The sequence below is a fragment of the Apteryx mantelli genome, unplaced genomic scaffold (genome assembly GCF_036417845.1).
Source record: "Apteryx mantelli isolate bAptMan1 unplaced genomic scaffold, bAptMan1.hap1 HAP1_SCAFFOLD_62, whole genome shotgun sequence".
NCBI lineage: Eukaryota > Metazoa > Chordata > Aves > Apterygiformes > Apterygidae > Apteryx > Apteryx mantelli.
The window spans coordinates 317,300-323,299 of record NW_027118791.1 but is presented as its reverse complement, the minus strand read 5'-3'; positions in this window follow the sequence as shown (position 1 = coordinate 323,299).

The window sequence follows — 6,000 nt, the reverse complement described above, 5'->3', positions numbered from 1 at the left end:
GTTGTGATGTCACTTGTGGCTTAGTGCCTGATAGGCCAGTGCTGTTCATGTGGGTGCAGTTTGTGATTCTGAGGTCCCTTGTGGCTCAGTGCCTGATAGGCCACTGCTTTTCCTGTGGGTGCAGTTTGTGTTTGTGATGTCACTTGTGGCTCAGTGCCTGATAGGCCAGTGCTGGTGATGTGGCTGCAGTTTGTGGTTGTGATGTCACTTGTGGCTGAGTTCCTGATAGGCCAGTGCTGGTGATGTGGCTGCAGTTTGTGGTTGTGATGTCACTTGTGGCTGAGTTCCTGATAGGCCAGTGCTGGAGATGTGGCTGGAGTTTGTGGTTGTGAGGTCACTTGTGGCTCAGTGCCTGATAGGGCAATGCTGGTAATGTGGCTACAATTTGTGATTGTGAGATCACTTGTTGCTCAGTGCCTGATAGGCCATGCTGCTCCTGTTGGTGGAGTTTGTGGTTGTGATGTCACTTGTGGCTCAGTGCCTGATAGGCCAGTGCTTTTCCTGTGGATGCAGTTTGTGTTTGTGATGTCACTTGTGGCTGAGTGCCTGATAGGCCAGTGCTGGTGATGTGGCTGCAGTTTGTGGTTGTGATGTCACTTGTGGCTGAGTGCCTGATAGGCCAGTGCTGGTGATGTGGCTGCAGTTTGTGGTTGTGATGTCACTTGTGGCTGAGTTCCTGACAGGCCAGTGCTGGTCCTGTGGTTGCAGTTTGTCGTTGTGATATCACTTGTGGCTCAGTGAGTGCTAGGCCAGTGCTGGTCACACAGCTGAAGTTTGTGTTTGTGATGTTCACTTGTGGCTCAGTGCCTGATAGGCCAGTGCTGTTCATGTGGGTGCAGTTTGTGTTTGTGATGTCACTTGTGGCTCAGTGCCTGATAGGCCAGTGCTGGTGATGTGGCTGCAGTTTGTGGTTGTGATGTCACTTGTGGCTGAGTTCCTGATAGGCCAGTGCTGGTGATGTGGCTGCAGTTTGTGATTCTGAGGTCCCTTGTGGCTCAGTGCCTGATAGGCCACTGCTTTTCCTGTGGGTGCAGTTTGTGTTTGTGATGTCACTTGTGGCTCAGTGCCTGATAGGCCAGTGCTGGTGATGTGGCTGCAGTTTGTGGTTGTGATGTCACTTGTGGCTGAGTTCCTGATAGGCCAGTGCTGGTGATGTGGCTGCAGTTTGTGTTTGTGATGTCACTTGTGGCTCAGTGCCTGATAGGCCAGTGCTGGTCCTGTGCCTGCAGTTTGTTGTTGTGATGTCACTTTTGGCGCAGTGCTTGATAGGCCAATGCTGGTGATGTGGGTGGAGTTTGTGGTTGTGATGTCCCTTTGGCTCAGTGCCTGAGAGGCCATGCTGCTCCTGTTGGTGGAGTTTGTGGTTGTGATGTCACTTGTGGCTCAGTGCCTGATAGGCCAGTGCTTTTCCTGTGGATGCAGTTTGTGTTTGTGATGTCACTTGTGGCTGAGTGCCTGATAGGCCAGTGCTGGTCCTGTGGGTGCAGTTTGTGGTTGTGATGTCACTTGTGGCTCCGTGCCTCGTAGGCCAGTGCTGGTTTACGTGGGTGCAGTTTGTGTTTGTGATGTCACTTGTGGCTGAGTGCCTGATAGGCCATTGCTGGTGATGTGGCTGCAGTTTGTGTTTGTGATGTCACTTGTGGCTCAGTGCCTGATAGGCCAGTGCTGGTCAGGTGGGTGCAGTTTGTGTTTGTGATGTCACTTGTGGCTCAGTGCCTGATATGCCAGTGCTGGTGATGTGGGTGCAGTTTGTGTTTGTGATGTCACTTGTGGCTCAGTGCCTGATAGGCCATTGCTGGTGATGTGGCTGCAGTTTGTTCTTTTGATGTCACTTGTGGCTGAGTGCCTGATAGGCCAGTGCTGGTGATGTGGGTGGAGTTTGTGATTCTAAGGTGACTTGTGGCTCAGTGCCTGATAGGCCACTACTTGTCCTGTGGGTGCAGTTTGTGATTGTGAGGTCACTTGTGGCTCCGTGCCTGATAGGCCAGTGCTGGTCCTGTGGGTGCAGTTTGTGATTCTAAGGTGACTTGTGGCTTAGTGCCTCATAGGCCAGTGCTGGTCCTGTGGGTGCAGTTTGTCGTTGTGATATTACTTGTGGCTCAGTGAGTGCTAGGCCAGTGCTGGTCACACAGCTGAAGTTTGTGTTTGTGATGTTCACTTGTGGCTCAGTGCCTGATAGGCCATGCTGGTCATGTGGGTGCAGTTTTTGGTTGTGATGTCACTTGTGACTCAGTGCCTGATAGGCCAGTGCTGGTCATATGGGTTCAGTTTGTGTTTGTGATGTCACTTGTGGCTCAGTGCCTGATAGGGCATTGCTGGTGATGTGGCTGCAGTTTGTGGTTGTGAGGTCACTTGTGGCTCAGTGTCTGATAGGCCACTGCTGGTAATGTGGCTACAATTTGTGATTGTGAGATCACTTTTTTCTCAGTGCCTGATAGGCCATGCTGGTCATGTGGGTGGAGTTTGAGGTTGTGATGTCACTTGTGGCTCAGTGCCTGATAGGCCAGTGCTTTTCATGTGGCTGCAGTTTGTGTTTGTGAGGTCCCTTGTGGCTCAGTGCCTGATAGGCCATGCTGGTCCTGTGGGTGGAGTTTGTGGTTGTGATGTGACTTGTGGCTCAGTGCCTGATAGGCCATTGCTTGTCCTGTGGGTGGAGTTTGTGGTTGTGATGTCACTTGTGGCTGAGTTCCTGATAGGCCAGTGCTGGTGATGTGGGTGCAGTTTGTGTTTGTGATGTCACTTGTGGTTCAGTGCCTGATGGGCCAGTGCTGGTGATGTGGGTGCAGTTTGTGTTTGTGATGTCACTTGTGGCTGAGTGCCTGATACGCCAATGCTGGTGATGTGGCTGTAGTTTGTGGTTGTGATGTCACTTGTGGCTCAGTGCCTGATAGGCCAGTGCTGGTGATGTGGCTGTAGTTTGTTCTTGTGAGGTCACTTGTGGCTCAGTGCCTGATAGGCCAGTGCTGGTCATGTGGGTTCAGTTTGAGGTTGTGATGTCACTTGTGGCTCAGTTCTTGATAGGCCAGTGCTAGTCCTGTGGGTGGAGTTTGTGGTTGTGATGTGACTTGTGGCTCAGTGCCTGATAGGCCAGTGCTGGTCCTGTGGGTGGAGTTTGTGGTTGTGATGTGACTTGTGGCTCAGTGCCGGATAGGCCACTGCTGGTGATGTGGCTGCAGTTTGTTCTTTTGATGTCACTTGTGGCTGAGTGCCTGATAGGCCAGTGCTGGTCATGTGGGTGCAGTTTGTGATTCTGAGGTCCCTTGTGGCTCAGTGCCTGATAGGCCATTGCTTGTCCTGTGGGTGGAGTTTGTGTTTGTGATGTCACTTGTGGCTCAGTGCCTGATAGGCCAGTGCTGGTCCTGTGGGTGCAGTTTGTCGTTGTGATATCACTTGTGGCTCAGTGAGTGCTAGGCCAGTGCTGGTCACACAGCTGAAGTTTGTGTTTGTGATGTTCACTTGTGACTCAGTGCCTGATAGGCCAGTGCTGGTCATATGGGTTCAGTTTGTGTTTGTGATGTCACTTGTGGCTCAGTGCCTGATAGGGCATTGCTGGTGATGTGGGTGGAGTTTGTGGTTGTGATGTCACTTGTGGCTCAGTGCCTGATAGGCCAGTGCTGGTCCTGTGGCTGCAATTTGTGATTTTGAGGTCACTTGTGGGGCAGTGCTTGATAGGCCATTGCTGGTGATGTGGCTGCAGTTTGTGGTTGTGATGTCACTTGTGGCTCAGTGTCTGATAGGCCACTGCTGGTAATGTGGCTACAATTTGTGATTGTGAGATCACTTTTTTCTCAGTGCCTGATAGGCCATGCTGGTCCTGTGGGTGGAGTTTGTGGTTGTGATGTGACTTGTGGCTCAGTGCCTGATAGGCCATTGCTTGTCCTGTGGGTGGAGTTTGTGGTTGTGATGTCACTTGTGGCTCAGTTCCTGATAGGCCAGTGCTGGTCATGTGGGTGCAGTTTGTGTTTGTGATGTCACTTGTTTGTCAGTGCCTGATAGGCCAGTGCTGGTCCTGTGCCTGCAGTTTGTTGTTGTGATGTCACTTTTGGCGCAGTGCTTGATAGGCCAATGCTGGTGATGTGGGTGGAGTTTGTGGTTGTGATGTCCCTTTGGCTCAGTGCCTGAGAGGCCATGCTGCTCCTGTTGGTGGAGTTTGTGGTTGTGATGTCACTTGTGGCTCAGTGCCTGATAGGCCAGTGCTTTTCCTGTGGATGCAGTTTGTTTTTGTGATGTCACTTGTGGCTGAGTGCCTGATAGGCCAGTGCTGGTCCTGTGGGTGCAGTTTGTCGTTGTGATATCACTTGTGGCTCAGTGAGTGCTAGGCCAGTGCTGGTCACACAGCTGAAGTTTGTGTTTGTGATGTTCACTTGTGGCTCAGTGCCTGATAGGCCAGTGCTGTTCATGTGGGTGCAGTTTGTGATTGTGATGTCACTTGTGGCTCAGTGCCTGATAGGCCATGCTGGTCATGTGGGTGCAGTTTGTGTTTGTGATGTCACTTGTGGCTCAGTGCCTGATATGCCAGTGCTGGTGATGTGGGTGCAGTTTGTGTTTGTGATGTCACTTGTGGCTCAGTGCCTGATAGGCCAGTGCTGGTCCTGTGCCTGCAGTTTGTTGTTGTGATGTCACTTTTGGCGCAGTGCTTGATAGGCCAATGCTGGTGATGTGGGTGGAGTTTGTGGTTGTGATGTCCCTTTGGCTCAGTGCCTGAGAGGCCATGCTGCTCCTGTTGGTGGAGTTTGTGGTTGTGATGTCACTTGTGGCTCAGTGCCTGATAGGCCAGTGCTTTTCCTGTGGATGCAGTTTGTGTTTGTGATGTCACTTGTGGCTGAGTGCCTGATAGGCCAGTGCTGGTCCTGTGGGTGCAGTTTGTGGTTGTGATGTCACTTGTGGCTCCGTGCCTCGTAGGCCAGTGCTGGTTTACGTGGGTGCAGTTTGTGTTTGTGATGTCACTTGTGGCTGAGTGCCTGATAGGCCATTGCTGGTGATGTGGCTGCAGTTTGTGTTTGTGATGTCACTTGTGGCTCAGTGCCTGATAGGCCAGTGCTGGTCAGGTGGGTGCAGTTTGTGTTTGTGATGTCACTTGTGGCTCAGTGCCTGATATGCCAGTGCTGGTGATGTGGGTGCAGTTTGTGTTTGTGATGTCACTTGTGGCTCAGTGCCTGATAGGCCATTGCTGGTGATGTGGCTGCAGTTTGTTCTTTTGATGTCACTTGTGGCTGAGTGCCTGATAGGCCAGTGCTGGTGATGTGGGTGGAGTTTGTGATTCTAAGGTGACTTGTGGCTCAGTGCCTGATAGGCCACTACTTGTCCTGTGGGTGCAGTTTGTGATTGTGAGGTCACTTGTGGCTCCGTGCCTGATAGGCCAGTGCTGGTCCTGTGGGTGCAGTTTGTGATTCTAAGGTGACTTGTGGCTTAGTGCCTCATAGGCCAGTGCTGGTCCTGTGGGTGCAGTTTGTCGTTGTGATATTACTTGTGGCTCAGTGAGTGCTAGGCCAGTGCTGGTCACACAGCTGAAGTTTGTGTTTGTGATGTTCACTTGTGGCTCAGTGCCTGATAGGCCATGCTGGTCATGTGGGTGCAGTTTTTGGTTGTGATGTCACTTGTGACTCAGTGCCTGATAGGCCAGTGCTGGTCATATGGGTTCAGTTTGTGTTTGTGATGTCACTTGTGGCTCAGTGCCTGATAGGGCATTGCTGGTGATGTGGCTGCAGTTTGTGGTTGTGAGGTCACTTGTGGCTCAGTGTCTGATAGGCCACTGCTGGTAATGTGGCTACAATTTGTGATTGTGAGATCACTTTTTTCTCAGTGCCTGATAGGCCATGCTGGTCATGTGGGTGGAGTTTGAGGTTGTGATGTCACTTGTGGCTCAGTGCCTGATAGGCCAGTGCTTTTCATGTGGCTGCAGTTTGTGTTTGTGAGGTCCCTTGTGGCTCAGTGCCTGATAGGCCATGCTGGTCCTGTGGGTGGAGTTTGTGGTTGTGATGTGACTTGTGGCTCAGTGCC